Raw genomic sequence first — 15,049 nt, 5'->3', positions numbered from 1 at the left:
AAGTGGAGTTAGGACTTTTTTGCGTGAGGTTATCTGAGTACTGAATTTACACAGCAGACCTCATCCAGGAGATTGATTGGACAACCTGCATGTACAAAACTCTGCCCTAGTCTCCATTTCCCAGGTTGGATTCTAGGGGTGGGAGCACAGGATGTGGGTGAGCCCGACTTGTCACTGTTATCATTATCACAAGGTCATCAACTTCAGGTGAGTCACTGCTATCAGTTGTACCCAGGGGCTCCTGTTGTGCCTGTTCTTAATGGGGTCATATTTCCAATGGAGAGATGCTCTTTCCATGCTGTCTTTAGGATTTCTTGATGACTTTTTGTGGGGGCTGCCAACACAATGCAAGCTAGCTTAAGTTTCTTTTCTTCCCAGGCATTGCCTTTAAGAAAATACCAATTAGCTGTGAGGGTGTATGTCAGTTTGCCCCTCCACCCATCAAGGTTTTTTCTCTATGTCCAGGGTACTCTGTCCAATGAAGGTCACATTGACTGTACTGCACCAGGGATTGAACTCAGGGTCCCTTAAACCCTGAGCCATATTCCCAGCCTATTTTATGTTTTACTGTGAGATGGAATCTCCCCAAGTTGTTTAGAGCCTCTCTAAATTTTTATGACCTCACTAAGTTGCTGATACTGGCCTCAAACTTGTAATCCACCTACCTCAGATTCCCAAGTCACTGGGATTAAAAGCTTGCACGACCACAGCTAGTCCATACAGAGATTTTTAGGGGCCTCCTTCTTCAGAAACCAGCAGGGCCAAAAGCAGGTGCTGTCCTACCCGGGAACTCCATGAGGCCATTGTACATGCTGAGGTCTGTGTGCAGAAGGCCGGACTCCATTCAGAGCCATCTGCTTTCAGGCAATAGGGCAGAGGACCATAACAGCAAAGTTGGTGGAGTTTGCACTGGAGGCCTTGCCTTTCTTCATCTGCCTTGGCCTTGGGCCAGAGCCTGGGGGTTGGACCTGGCCTCTGAGGCCAGACCAGGGGCTCCTATTTATGTCTCTGGGTATGAGCCCTGCTGCTTGTGGTCAGCTGCAGTGCAGCCTGGTTAGTCCAGGGCCTTCAGCCAGTGCTTGACAAAGGTTTTTTTCCCCGATGTCTTGCTATCATTGCACATCAGTGGCATTCTTTTTACAACATCAACGTAGTCTCAGGCCACTCAGGTTTCTTCATGTAACTCCTGAATACCTGCACATGCAGAATTTCTTCTATTTACCTACCACTGACAGACCAATTCCAATAGCAAGATTATATTACAATTCAGAAAGTCATTCAGTGGCCTGATTGTTACTGTAAAACATTAGCTTTATCTTAGACTTACACCTGTTTGTGGCCCTCTCAGCCAATATTGTTCCTAAGAGGTTACAGGTAGAATCAGTGCATCATTGCCCATCTTAAAGGAACAGCAACATTCAATGAAAAATACAATGTCAACCAGAGGGGATTCTTCAAACAAGGACAAACAGAAGGGTGTCTTTAAGAGACCAGATGGGGTAACATCTTCTAGGTCCTGTACTCCCACTTAATCACAACTCTTTATCAGCAGTGCCATAGAAGACCCCTGAAGGAGGGTCCAGATCTTCCACTGTTGGGGACCAGATGTTGGAATCAAGGGACTCAGTGTGCACAACTAGAGGAGCTTACCAGATGTCCAAGTTGGCATGACTTTGCTGCATCCAGTTTTCTTTTTCCAGAGTAGACCCATGGAGGAGCTGTCCATACCATTCATGAACAGAAGACCAGAGGTCCCTGAGCCAAGGAGCCTTGGCCACTGTTGGGAAGGCCCCTCAAGCCCTCCCTTTACTCACAGAAGTAACTCTCCCGGGACAACCTGAGCAAACACACCTGTCTCCTGATCTCCTGGCTCAGCTGTCGATGAGCTCCTCAGCCACCTTGCATCCTCAGTGTAGAGGTGGGATTGCTCAGAGCGCCAGGCCTGCCCAAGAAGGCTGGAAGCAGGGTGACCGAATTTGATACTGAAAGCTTGGTCCTTGTCCCTAATCCTGTTCCAATACTGAGAACAAGGTTTTGAGAAAAAGGCAAAAGAAGTTTTATTGCTTTGCTATCAGAAGAGAAACACAGGAAACTTCTGTCCCAGAGGCTGTGATTCTCATTGCCAGGTTAACAAAGGTCCTTTAAAGTGTAGGATCACAGACTGCCCTCCAGCCGTGCCCTGGGAGGAGCCCTGATTCCCTCGTAGCCTTGAGAGAGCCATTTCTTGGACCTATTATGCTGGCCCTGAAGTGTGGATTTCTTGGTTCCTGTGCTGCATGAGCTGAAGGACTTTTAACCTGGCCTAAGTCCTGACTTGAGACAGGAAGAAGGTTAATGTAGTTTTCCCAAGGTTAGGGAGGCATGGGGGAGAAGAGGAAGGAAAAAACAAGTGAGTTTTAAAATCAGCCCCAGCGCTAGAGCAGCAAGGCTTGTGTTCAGAGCATGGAGTGGACATTCCTATGGAGGAGTAAATAAAATACCTGGCAGGTGGGAGTGGGTGGGGTTGCTGGAGAATAGAAAATTCGGATCCAACTGGGCATAATGGTGGATGCCAGTAATCAAAATTTTTATTTTATGATTTGAGTTTTAGATTGTTAATTATGGTTTGAAATCTGAGCAAATGGGGTGAAATGCTCTGGAGAAGCCCAGGTCATTCTTCCCACCAAGCCATGCTGAGTTTAATGATGAGACTCCAAACACCCTGGGGCCCCAGTAGGTAAACACGGTGGTGGCAGTTCTGGTGCGTCTCCCTGTGTCCTCCTCCTGCACACAGGGACCACAGTCCTGGGACCCTTATCCCTGCTCCTGACTGTACCGTGTACTCCTCAAGGGTCATGGTTTTGCTTGGGTACATTACTTCTGAGTGTTCTATAACTTATTGTTACCACTACAGTTCCATTAGGCTTATGTTTAACGTTTCTCTTCTTTTTTAACAATTTCTTTGCCTGGGTCTCTCGTACACATGCTGCCGCGCTGCTGTCGGGGGCTCTGTTGTGCCCAGGTGACTCACTCATTGCACTGCTTATGGATCTTGGATTGTTTGAAATTTGTGTTTTGTTGATGTTGACAGTGTTACTTTAATTTGTTCCCAAACATTAATGTTGTATAAATATTCTGCACATTGGGAAAAAACAGTGGGTTATGCATAAATTCAGGTTTACTAGTAAATGTCAGTGACATCTGGGCATTCATGCATGTGTTTGTTACCTATGAACATTTACCCTTGCTTATTTTGATGTAATTTTACATTACTTTTATTGATAATCTGTGGCACTTTTCTCTTGTGGTTTTTAATCTAAGCACAATTTCTATCATTTTTATTTCATTGAATTAATTTGTGTGATTATTACTTTTTTCCATTTTGCATGTTTTACTGACAGTATATTTACCTTTATATTTCTTCTGTATAGATAATTTCTCAGAAAGCAGAATCTCTTTTCACTACATGCTACGTTTGTATGGACTTCTTTACACTTTATGGGAGTTGAATTTATCAATCTGTTCTTTGGAGTTGCTTAATTTTCTCATGTTATTCTCTTACAGAACAGGAGTGGGAGTTGGGGTCCCAGAGTTAAATCCTTAGATTGCCAAGCCTCTCCTCCAGAGACTGACTCATCCTGGAGCTACCTGTCATCCTTCAGTCTGGCTCCAGAGCTTGTGAACATGTGTATTCCTTCACAAATGGCTTTCTTGAAACATGAATATTTTCCCCCAAACCTCTATTTCATGGAGATTTTTGGCAGCCTATAAACTAGATCATTATGTTAAGGGGGAAATACAGAATTTATTCTCCGTTCTGCATTTTCTTTGAGGTGTAAGTTCAACGACAGTATCCCAAAGTACAAGGGATACCCACACCCTTCAGGATGTACAGTTCACAGTGTACTTCAGTCAGTCAGAATAGGAATGGGAGAATGTCCAGTGTGTCGGAGTGTATTGACTTTACTGTAGGTCTGACCGGTCTGTTCTACAGTCATCTCTGCTGTTCCTGAGCTCTTCACCTTGAAAAGACTTCTTTACTTAATTCAGCTTCAACTTTTCCCTAACTGTAAAATTTACTTTATTAGTAGAGCTTCACACAAGAAAAATATCCAAATCTACAGGACAGAGTTATTAGAAAAGGAAGTCAGCCTTATGTTACTTTTCTTAAATGTTTTATTTGCCTTTCTTCTTCTTCAGAGTGTTCTTCATGGGTTTCTTATGTGTTCTGTATTTTGAGAGGTGATTTCAAGTGGAATCCCAAGACTGAGCTTTGGAAATTCTACCAAAAATAATAAATAAGGAAAATCTCTCTCCCATTATGGCTGCAGAAAAGTAAATGCAGTTTTTGAAAATTGAGTGGTGCTGCATCAGTGAATTTTAGATTTACCAAGTTTTAAGCTCCTCATCCATGCAAGCCTGTGAAGGTCATTACGTCGTAGATCTTATTATCTGGATATTGGAGTTTAATAGCAAATCATATGAGATGAATTTTGGCAAATCCTAGAATAATTCATATGATTTATGTTTTACTAAATGATTTATTTTCAAGGAGATAGCAACCAATATTACTTTTTTTTTCTGAAAAGGAGGGATGCTTTTGCTTTTCTTGAGGTAACGAGTGTAAGAGTGTTACACATTTGTTTCCCTCGGTAGACATAAACACTGAGTTTGGCCAGGCACGGTGGGTGTCCCATGCACGGAATGCCAGACACCCATGAGGCTAATGAAGGAGGATTGAAAATTTGAGGTCAGTCTTGGCAGCTAAGGGAAACCCATGTCTCAAAATAAAAAATGAAAAGAGCTGCATATGTTGCCAGTGGTAAGTCTGTAATCAGTTCCTGGATTCAATCCCTACTACAAGACAAAATCCCACTGAGGGTGAATACTTTTACCCATTAAGTAGTGGGTCCTTCTCATTTAACACTAAATGAATGAAATAGGACGCAGAGAGTCTGAGCTCAGAGACTTCTATTTAATTTAATCTTGAACCTACAAAAGGTCTTTGGGACCCATGTGTTTTGTTTCTTGAGACCCGTATTTCCAGATGTGGGTTTGAACTGTAGGCAGTCACTCCTGAGAAGGAAGCCTGGCGGAGGAGGAGCAAGACGGGGTTGGTTTTCAGATGTGTGGCCTAGGTCAGAGGCAGAATTGAATTTTCCTCCCAAATGACCTTATATTTGGAAGATGCAGACCTTTACTTCTCTACCACTGAGGTTTATGTTCAACATGTTTTAGCCACTTTGCTTTCTTTTTGTTCTCACAATCGTCAGCTTTACCTCTTAAAAATATATATGCCTATGTATATCCCCTATATTGGGAGTCTTCTGCTCTTAACGCTTTCATCTAAGCCATGCCAGGCATACAAGACCTGCAGGATTGAAAATGTTTTCTTTTTGACAAATGAACATTGGAAAACCTTGATATCTGAGATTCTCATTGGGGATGTTTTTGACTCATTAGATGTTGCCAATGAAGTGAACCACGCTTTGTTTCCTTTCCATTTGGGTGTTCCATCTTCTATAATTACACAAGTTAATGAAATGTTCATTCATTTTCCCTAAGAACTTAGTCCTAGAAGAACAAAGTTATTAGAAGAGACTCACTCTCTACTATGCTAAGAAAAGTCTGCTGAAATGTCACTTGTTTTGATTTGGCCACTGATACCACAGCAGTGATGATGTATCCTTTTGCATTGATTGACACTTAGTACCAATTTGTCCTGTTACAGCTGTTTTAAGCTTATTTGCTTGGCATAAATGCTGTCTGTCGATTTTACCTGTAAAGTTAACATATTATCTTTGTTTTTATGTGTCTTTGTAGAATTTTCCTAAATAATCTACATAAACCATCTTATGCGATATAGAAACTCTTCTTTTTTTAGTAATTTTAGTTAGTGCCTTGTTTTGGGAAATGTAGCCTCTACCTTTTGTTTACCAGAGACACTGGCTTTATAACTGGTTCTCCTGAAGCAGGCCACAGTCCTGCAGGCTTCATCTTATTCTGCCTGCAGCTCACAGACATGCACCTCATCACCTCCTTGCATTTTCCATGAATGAAACAAGGATCATATCTTTGCAAGTGTTTGACAATTATAAAGTGTACCTGAAAATAAATTTTGATTAATAGGGAAAAAGCTGAGTGTAAAAGACTCTGTAACTGTGGCTCTTATTTTATTCCCCATCCTTAAGTATGTGTATATCAATAGTGTCTTTTAAAATAGCATCCATCCCAAATTGACTTATATGTTTCACAAAGTGGAATGTACGACTTATTTTCATTTTCATGAAAAATCATCTGTTGTTTGAATGCATAAAGTTGACATTTATTATGTGTTGTACATGAAGCAGAAATATCACTTGATCAATTGCATTTTGTTTCTTCTTAACATAATTCCATTAGTCTTCTCATTTATAATCACTGCCCTGCCCTGCTCTGAAAATTCTTCTAACATTTACACTTTATCTTGACTTTAAAGCTCCCCCCTTTTTTTTTCTGAGTTACAGTTCAAATAACTTTCTCATCTGAGAAATAGACAATTTATCTTTTGATATATGAAATCACAATAAAGTGTATATTGTGTTGATGCCTTAATTTTACATTTTATTTCATAAAAGTGGAGTCTATATAATATTTTTGTGAACTTCTGATACTCTTTCTTCAGAGGTAGATAATAGAGAATATCACAGTTACCAAATATTTTCTTGAATAATTAAAGTCACATTCATGAGAGCCAGTTCTGTTGACTCATTTCATCTCCGGTATATTTAGAAGCTCTGTGAATGATCATGTGGTCAACGTGCTATGAAGTTACCCATTTTTGTTTCAGGAGCCGCTGACACTCAGGGACGTGGCCATCGATTTCTCTGAAGAGGAGTGGGGATGCCTGGAGCCAGCTCAGAGGAGTCTATACCGAGAAGTGATGTTGGAGACCTGCAGAAACCTGGTCTTCCTGGGTGAGCAGAGCCTCCTTCAGAATTCCCAATTAATCAGAATTCCTGATTACCTGATTTTTTTTCCCTTGCTGACTATCTCTTTGGAACTTCTGCTCTTCATGAATGAATTTCAGTCTCTTGCTTTCAGGAAAAAAGCTTGGGTAGTATTTGTTACAAAAAAGAAACTGTTAATGCCATTTATTTTAGTCCTTAATCTCTTCCTTTCTTGAGGTGATATGTACTTCACTTTAGATTAGTGGTACTTACAGTAATTCAGTGATGCAGAATGATGTGACCCACACATCAAAGTCCCGTTTCTTTCTTTTGTGGTGCCAGAATGGAAGCATCAGTAGTCACAGGGAGAATCCCAAGGAGTAGTCATTTCATTTTCCAGTGAGCACATCTTCCTTTTCCTAAGCCGCGGTTGGGCACCTTCCTGTGGAGCAGAGGAGAACCGTGAGCCATATACCCACATGATAGAAACTCATGAAGCAGGCGATACAGTTAGAGGTCCAGAAATCAAGGAAGAAGCCAAACTTCCACGTGTTGGTGGAGAAGTTGTTATGCCACCGAAATGGTTTTCCAGAAGCTTATTTCTCTTTCTATTGTACAAGGATGTGTACTGCCCCATATTTAGCATGCTTTCAACTTTTCAGTCTTCCCCTTTGGTAGTAATGTCCCAGTTCATTCAGATTAATAGCCCAGACACTCCCCTTTGTTTACGAGGGTCAGCAGAGGTGACAGCATCTCCATTTTCTGGGGGGTCCCTCAGAAATCCGCACATTTCTGAAGAGCTCTCGGTGAAGCCATTATAACGTATTAGTATCATGAAGCAGTTTCTCTGATATCATTTATGTATTTAAAATTTTTTTGTTGTAGATGGACACAATACCTCTACTTTATCTATTTTTATGTGGTGCTAAGGATCGAACCCAGTGCCCTCACGTGTGCTAGGCAATTGCTGTACCACTGAGCCCCATTCGTTGAAATTCTCCTCTCAGACTTCATTATGAATACTTGTAATGGATTTTCTGTGGAATCTTTCTGTCTTATAATAAATGTCAGCAATTTACAATGACTGCTCATTTTGGATAGATAGTCAGAGGGGAAAACTGTAGTGATATAAAAGGATTTGAAAAATAATATATCCATGGTCATTCAGAATTTCATTGTCTAAATTTCCTTCTTTGCTGTTTCATTTTATAGGGTAGATGTCATAGAGGTTTCTTCACATTAGTTGGTAATGTTTTGATGTTTTTACCAACATTTTGTGATTCAGTGGCAATTTCCAACATTTCACAAGTTAGGGTGATGTTTGATGAAATTAAGGTATGCCTGATCATTGTTTGAATTTTCATTAAAATTATATTTGCTTCTATTTTTGTTTTTTCATTTTATTTTTGTTTCTATTGCCAATAAAATCACATTTGAGATAAAATGGATTGTATCACATATAAATATTTGTTTATGTTTTACATACCATAATTATTGTCGCACCAGTTTCTGGTCATTTTCATATATTCCTATATACCTTTGCATTCATGTTGTGTCCTTAGATTTAGAGTCTCCTATACTCTGCATACAGCTGTACTTTTTTGTAAGTTTCCTTTACTTCTTTAAAAAAAAAAAAAAAATTGTAGTTGTAGGTGGACAGAATGCCTTTATTTTGTTTATTTTTATGTGGTACTAAGGATTAAACCCAGTGCCTCACACATGTTAGCAAGTGCTCACCACTGAGCTACAGCCCCAGCCATTCCTTTGCTTCTTATATTTCTTTAACCTTTAACTGGTGATTCACTAATTTTTCTGGTGACATTCTTTAATCCCTCTTTCACTTCACTTTATTCTATGAGTATTTCATCATTTACTTTGTTACTTTGTAAAAATAGTTTTAAGCTTCCACTGTATTTTAAAAAGTGGCAACGGATTAACTTCAGTTTGATAACAAAATTCTGTACATTTGTGTATCCTTTGAAAATTATATTATTGATGGCACAGTTATTTTTATATTGCATATTCATTAAAAAGGTTATGATGATTTTTCTATTTATGTCTTTCAAATTCTATTGAAAAAATAAGTTTTATGGTCCACCATTCCAGTAAAATTTAATTGTATTTTAGTATATGACTTTTCCTTACCAGGAAAACTTTAAAATTTCATGTGCCTTGTGTTGTTGTACACATTTATTTTTTATTTTATTTTTCAATATGAAGGATTCACTTTAGTATGTTTTGAAGGACAGGTAAGTAGTTATAAAGTTTAGGTGTATTTACATACCTTTAAAGTCTTTATTCTTCCTCACTTTTGAGGATAGTATTTCTTGTTAGAGTTTTCACAGATGGTAATTTTGTTTTTTCACCCCTTCAACATGCTTTCCCAGTTCCTCTCTGTATTGCAAGGCTTCTACTAAGAAACTGACTAATAATTGTATTCAAGTACCTTTCTCAGTGGTATATCTTTTTTCTTTTGGTGCTAAAAGGTTCTGTCTTTGTAAATATCAAAAGATGGAATAAAAGGCACTTTGAGTCTTTGTTTTTTTCCCACTTGGAGATAATTGAGTCTCCTGAATTTTGACTTCTGTTTTATTGCTCATATTTATAATTTCTCAGACTTTAAATATTGGTACTGGAATTTGAACTTAGTTGCTTTCTCAATGGCTTTTAACTCAGCCCTTTTTATTTTTTATTTTTGATGGTGTCTCACTACGTTGGTGGGACTGGCCTCAACCTTGTGATCCTCCTGGCTCAGCATCCCAAGTTGCTAGGATTACAACTGTGCACAACCACCGCTGACTCAGACACTCTTTCTTAAGAAATTCTTCAAGTACATCATTTTTTCTTGTTTCTAGTAATGATTTTTGTCTGAATTTTACTCAGTTTTCTGTGTTCTGGTTTACTTCACTGAACTAATCTTATTTCAAATGGTTATATAGGTACTTTGGGTAATTCATAACTCTCATTTTCCTAATGTTTAAATCCTAGTGTTTTATTTTGTTCCGTTGATTAAGCCAAGTGCCCCCTTTTGTGTACTGTACTATTTTGATTTGCCCAAATAAAACTAGCCAATAGTAGATTAGTAGTCACTTTGCAAATCAATATGGAAGTTAGTAAAGAATTGAAAAATAGGAAAACATATTACTACATGCTTGAAGTCCTAGGTCATTGGGAGGATGTGCAAGGGCAAGGGGATTTCTTGTTTGAGGCATGTCACAGCAGCTTCGTGAGACCATGTCTCAAAATAAACCGTTTATATGAGCCTGTGTTGCAGTTCATTGGTACAGCTCCCTTGGCTTGATCAGAAGCACCACCCATAAAAACTGAAAGTGGAATGACCCCAAGATCCAGGAATGCAAGTTCTAAATAGGCAGCCAGAGGAGATTAGATCGCCATGTGGAAGAGATGTATCCACTACCATTTCAAAGCAAGCACTGTTGACAAATCAAGGCATGTCTTAACCTATGTGCTCCTTTGTGGCTGGATGCGTGACAGCAGGGCACTTATACACAATTAGCACTAGCAGAGATATCCTGTCACTCAAAGTGACATTGGATGAATATGCTGGACTTTGCATTACTTGAAATTAGGCAGACACAGAAAGTAATTTGCAGTCTCATCTGACTCATGTGGAACTCAGAAGTACAGAGAGTAAAATGTTAATGAGCTATTGTGTTTTGAAGAGTGTTGGTCAATATCTGAAAATTATTATTTTAATGAACATAAAACATCAAAAGTTCTGTACCACATGGTGAGTGTAATGTATTATATTATTTTTTTGTGTGTATGTTTGGGTACTATGTTTTGAACCCAGAAGCACTTAACTCCTGAGCCATGTCCCCAGCACCTCTTTTTCTTTTGAGACAGCATCTCACTAAGTGGCTGAGGGTGGCTTTGAACTTGGGATCCTCCTGCCTTAGCCTCCCAAGTTGTGGGAATTACAGGCTTGTACCACTGTTCCTGGATAATGTATTTTTGATGAATGCTAATAGAATGAATACAATGTTTCCTAAGCACTAACATGATAATTATATGAAGTAATGCATTTGTTACTAGCTAGATTTAGTCATTTCACTATGTTTTTGTATTTTAAAATGCCATGAAATACTTAGTAAACACATGAAATTTAATTTGTCAATGAAATGAATCATTAAATACCAAAATTAAGAAAATTAAAAAGCAAGATATTTGTCTTGTTTGCCATGTCTTGACTTTAGACTGACATAGGCTGTGTGTGTGTGTGTGTGTGTGTGTGTGTGTGTGTGTGTGTGTTTCTTATTAAAAAAGATTTGTTCGTATTGCTCCTTAGAGACCATAGGCTCTTTGCCCCTGTTGAATGTCTATGTCATTTTTGTCCAAAATCTATCTCTTACATCCAGGTCTCTGTCCTGGTAGACAGAAAATGGTTTTCACAGTCCCCAAGATAGCCAGAAATGTTCAGATTTTACATTTCCCTTTTCCTATTGAGAGAGAGGAAGGAATCGGTAGATTTTTCCTAAACATACAATGACACATTCTGGAGGAGGAAGGCCTGCAGTGGATAAAAGTAGCACACTTTCCTTTCCTCTGCTGAATTACTCTCTTAGTGACATGCTCATCTGGGATACTGTGAACTCTCCCATGGTCTGGGTAATCCTCACAAAGTAAGTTTGTCTGTTTACTCTTATTTCACTCATCTATTTTTTGAGTAATGATGGCCTTCGATGTACTATTCTGCCACCCTGCTAATGTCCTGACTGCTGTAACTCATGTTATATTTTTTTTAAGGATATTCTTATTCTAATATGTAAAATAACTGTTGTTTTCATTTATTTCAGTCATGACCTCTCATCACACCCAGGAAATTTCACCAGAGCCCAGCATAGAACACTTATTTAAGAAAGTGATAATGAGAAGATATGGAAATTGTGACCTTGACTATTTACAACAGAAGGAAGTACTGTACAGTCTAGGTGAGAGTGAAGGTCAGAAATCGTATCACACAGGACAAGACAAATTAGCAGTGACTGTACATAATGAAAACTTTACTGTCAACAGTCCTCAAGAACATTTCATAACTGAGAACAGCATTCAATGTATACCTGAAGGACGAGTTTCTCAAAGTGATCATTTTGAAAGTTTCTTTACAAACTGTCCATTATTCTGCAGTGAACAAAGAATTCCTTCCTGTGCCCCAACGTACACTTTTAATGATTGTGGGAATGCCCCTGTGTACTCATTACTGCTTAATCAAAATTCAGATATAAATTTCTGTAAAATATGCAACACATGCAATGAAGCAAGCAACACCTTCTGCCCGGTCTCTGCCCCATGTGATTACCAGTGCAATTATATTGGAGGAAAAAAGCATGAATGTCGCAAGACACAGAAGAACTTCAGCTCTGGTTGCAATACGAGAAAACACGAGTGTGCTCATTGTGCACAGAGCCTTTACCATGACGACAGGTGTGGGAAAGTCCCTCCTCAGTGCTCAGAGCTCATTGCCCCTCCAGGTACTCAGAGCCAAGAGAAGCCTTGCACATGTGAGGAATGTGAGCGAGCTTCCCATCCAACTGCAAGTCCTCCTGAACCCAGGGGAGCTCAGCCTGCAAGGGAGCCACGCAAAGTGAAGGAGCGTGTCCAAGCATGGAGTTCTGCACCCCTTTCTAAACATGACGGGTACCACAGTAGTGATCAATATGACAAGTTTAAAGAATGTGGCAAGACTTTGAATCAAGGACCACCCCCTGTTAAGCAGCACAGAATTCATACTGGAGAGAAACCCTACAAATGTGAAGAATGTGGCAAATCCTTTAAGACTTACTCAAACCTTTCTAAACACCTGAGATGGCATAGCAGTGGGGAAACCTACAAATGTAAAGACTGTGACAAAAAGTTTAAGAATATTTCAACCCTTACTCAACCCCAAAGCACTCATGCAACAGAGAAGCCCCACAGATGTGAAGAATGTGGCAAAAGTTTTACTAAAAGAGGACACCTTACTCAACACCAGAAAATTCATACTGGAGGAAAGCCCTACAAATGTGAAGTATGTAGTAAAACTTTTAATAAACCTTCATCCTTTACCAGACACCAGAGAATTCATACAGGAGAGAAGCCCTACAAATGTGAAGAGTGTGGCAAAGCTTTTAATCGAAGATCACACCTTACTCAACATCAGACAATTCATACAGGAGAGAAGCCCTACAAATGTGAAGAATGTGGAAAAGGTTTTACCCAAAGTTCAAACCTTATTCAACACCAGAGAATTCATACTGGAGAGAAACCCTACAAGTGTGAAGAATGTGGGAAAGGTTTCACTCAAAGAGTACACCTTATTCAACACCAGAGATTTCATACTAAGGAGAAGCCATACAAGTGTGAAGAATGTGGGAAAGATTTTACTCAAAGTTCATGCCTTTCTAAACACCAGAGAATTCATACTAGAGAGAAGCCCTACAAATGTAGTGAATGTGGGAAAGATTTCAATCTAAGAGCACACCTTACTCGACACCAGAGATCTCATACTATGGAGAAGCCCTACAAATGCAATGAATGTGGGAAAGGTTTTAATCTAAGAGTATGTTTTACTCGACACCAGAGAATTCATACTGGAGAGAAACCCTACAAATGTGAAGAGTGTGGCAAAGCTTTTAATCGAAGATCACACCTTACTCGACACCAGACAATTCATACTGGAGAGAAGTCATACAAGTGTGAAAAATGTGGGAAAGGTTTTACTGAAAGTTCCTGCCTTATTCGACACCAGAGAATTCATACTAGAAAGAAGCCCTATAAATGTGAACATTGTGCCAAAGACTTTAAGGATGGTGCAACCCTCGTTGCACACTATAGGAATCACAATGGAGAAAAATTATACAAAGGCCAAAATGTGACAAAGTCTCTATAAAGTTGTTCACACCTTGCTCAGCACTGGAGAATTACAATGGGGAGAGATCATACTAGTGTAAAAACTGTTACAGACCTTTTCGCAATTGCTCAACCATTATTAGTCACTGGAGAATTCATGCACAGAAACCTAAACAGTGTAAAACAATGTGGCCAAGATTTTACTCAAATTTCACACTTTATTTAACATTAGAAACCTGATACCTACAGGGAATGAGGAAACACATTTACCTGAAATATATGCCTCAGAAAATATCAAGATATCTATAATGAAGACAACGCCATGAGAAATATAAAGAATGTAGGAAAGCCCTTACCTGTAACTCATATCTTGATATATGTGAGAAGGAATGAAGAATTAACTTTTACTTAGAATTTATTAAACATCCTTAGCTTATGTGGTAGAAAAAAAAGATATCCTCACAAATATAGAATAATGCAGAAAATGTGTCCCTGGAATGATATAAGTTTATTATAAATCAAAGATTTCTCAATATCCTCACTTTTGAGTACTGGAGAAAACAATTCTAACATAGATCATTTTATCAGAAGATTTGCTCCTGAGAGTTGTTAATCTGTATTTTTGAGACTTCACAGTAAATTTTGAAATACTTTATTTATATTATGGATTAATTTTGTTACTAAATAAAAGTAAAATTTGTTGATGTGTTAACATTGTTATGTTTTGAATAATGGTAGTATGTCACAGTATGCCACTGGTCCTTTTTACTAAATGTTTTTTGTAACAGATAGTAAATCATTCTAAAATATGTCCATTAATCTTTTTAGAAACACTGAATCACTTGGAAAATAGTATTCCCATCAATCAGATCTTTATTTTTTCTGTTTGTAATTATGGAGATATTAATACAGTTATAGATAATAAGAACTTGAAAATAAGCCCCAGATTTCTCTAAAATTAGTACTTTGAAATTTCACCCTATAGGTGCCAGGCACAGTGGCGCACACCTTTAATAACAGAAATTCAAGAGGCACAGGCAGGAGGATCCCAAATTCAAAGCAAGCCTGAGGAGCTTAGTGAAGCCCTAAACAACTTAGTGAGACCCTGTTTCAAAATAAAAAGCAAAAAGATCTGGGGATGTGGCTCAGTGTCCAAGCAACCCTGGATTCAGTCCTTGGTGTCTTTATAGAATGAGTGTATTCCTAAGGTCCCTGCAGTTTTGGAGAGCAACGCAACTTCCCAAAATGGGGATGTTGAAAACCCTAGAAACCAGGAGCCACCAGTGCATATT

The 15,049-nt window shown here is 38.8% G+C and overlaps 1 protein-coding gene across 1 annotated transcript in view; it reads left to right on the top strand.

The window, feature by feature from the left end:
* Positions 1-14,449, top strand: part of LOC306644369 (uncharacterized protein) — a 193,757-nt gene extending 179,308 nt beyond the window's left edge. The window contains exon 4 of the mRNA XM_079111253.1: positions 13,709-14,449. The gene's annotated coding sequence lies outside the window, so the exon portion shown is untranslated. The remainder of the gene's footprint in view (positions 1-13,708) is intronic.
* The last annotated feature ends 600 nt before the right edge of the window (positions 14,450-15,049 follow it).

This window comes from Sciurus vulgaris (assembly GCF_902686455.1).
Source record: "Sciurus vulgaris genome assembly, chromosome: 14".
Classification (NCBI taxonomy): Eukaryota; Metazoa; Chordata; class Mammalia; order Rodentia; family Sciuridae; genus Sciurus; species Sciurus vulgaris.
The sequence above is the reverse complement of the archived record's forward strand: the minus strand, read 5'-3'. Positions and strand labels throughout refer to the sequence as shown.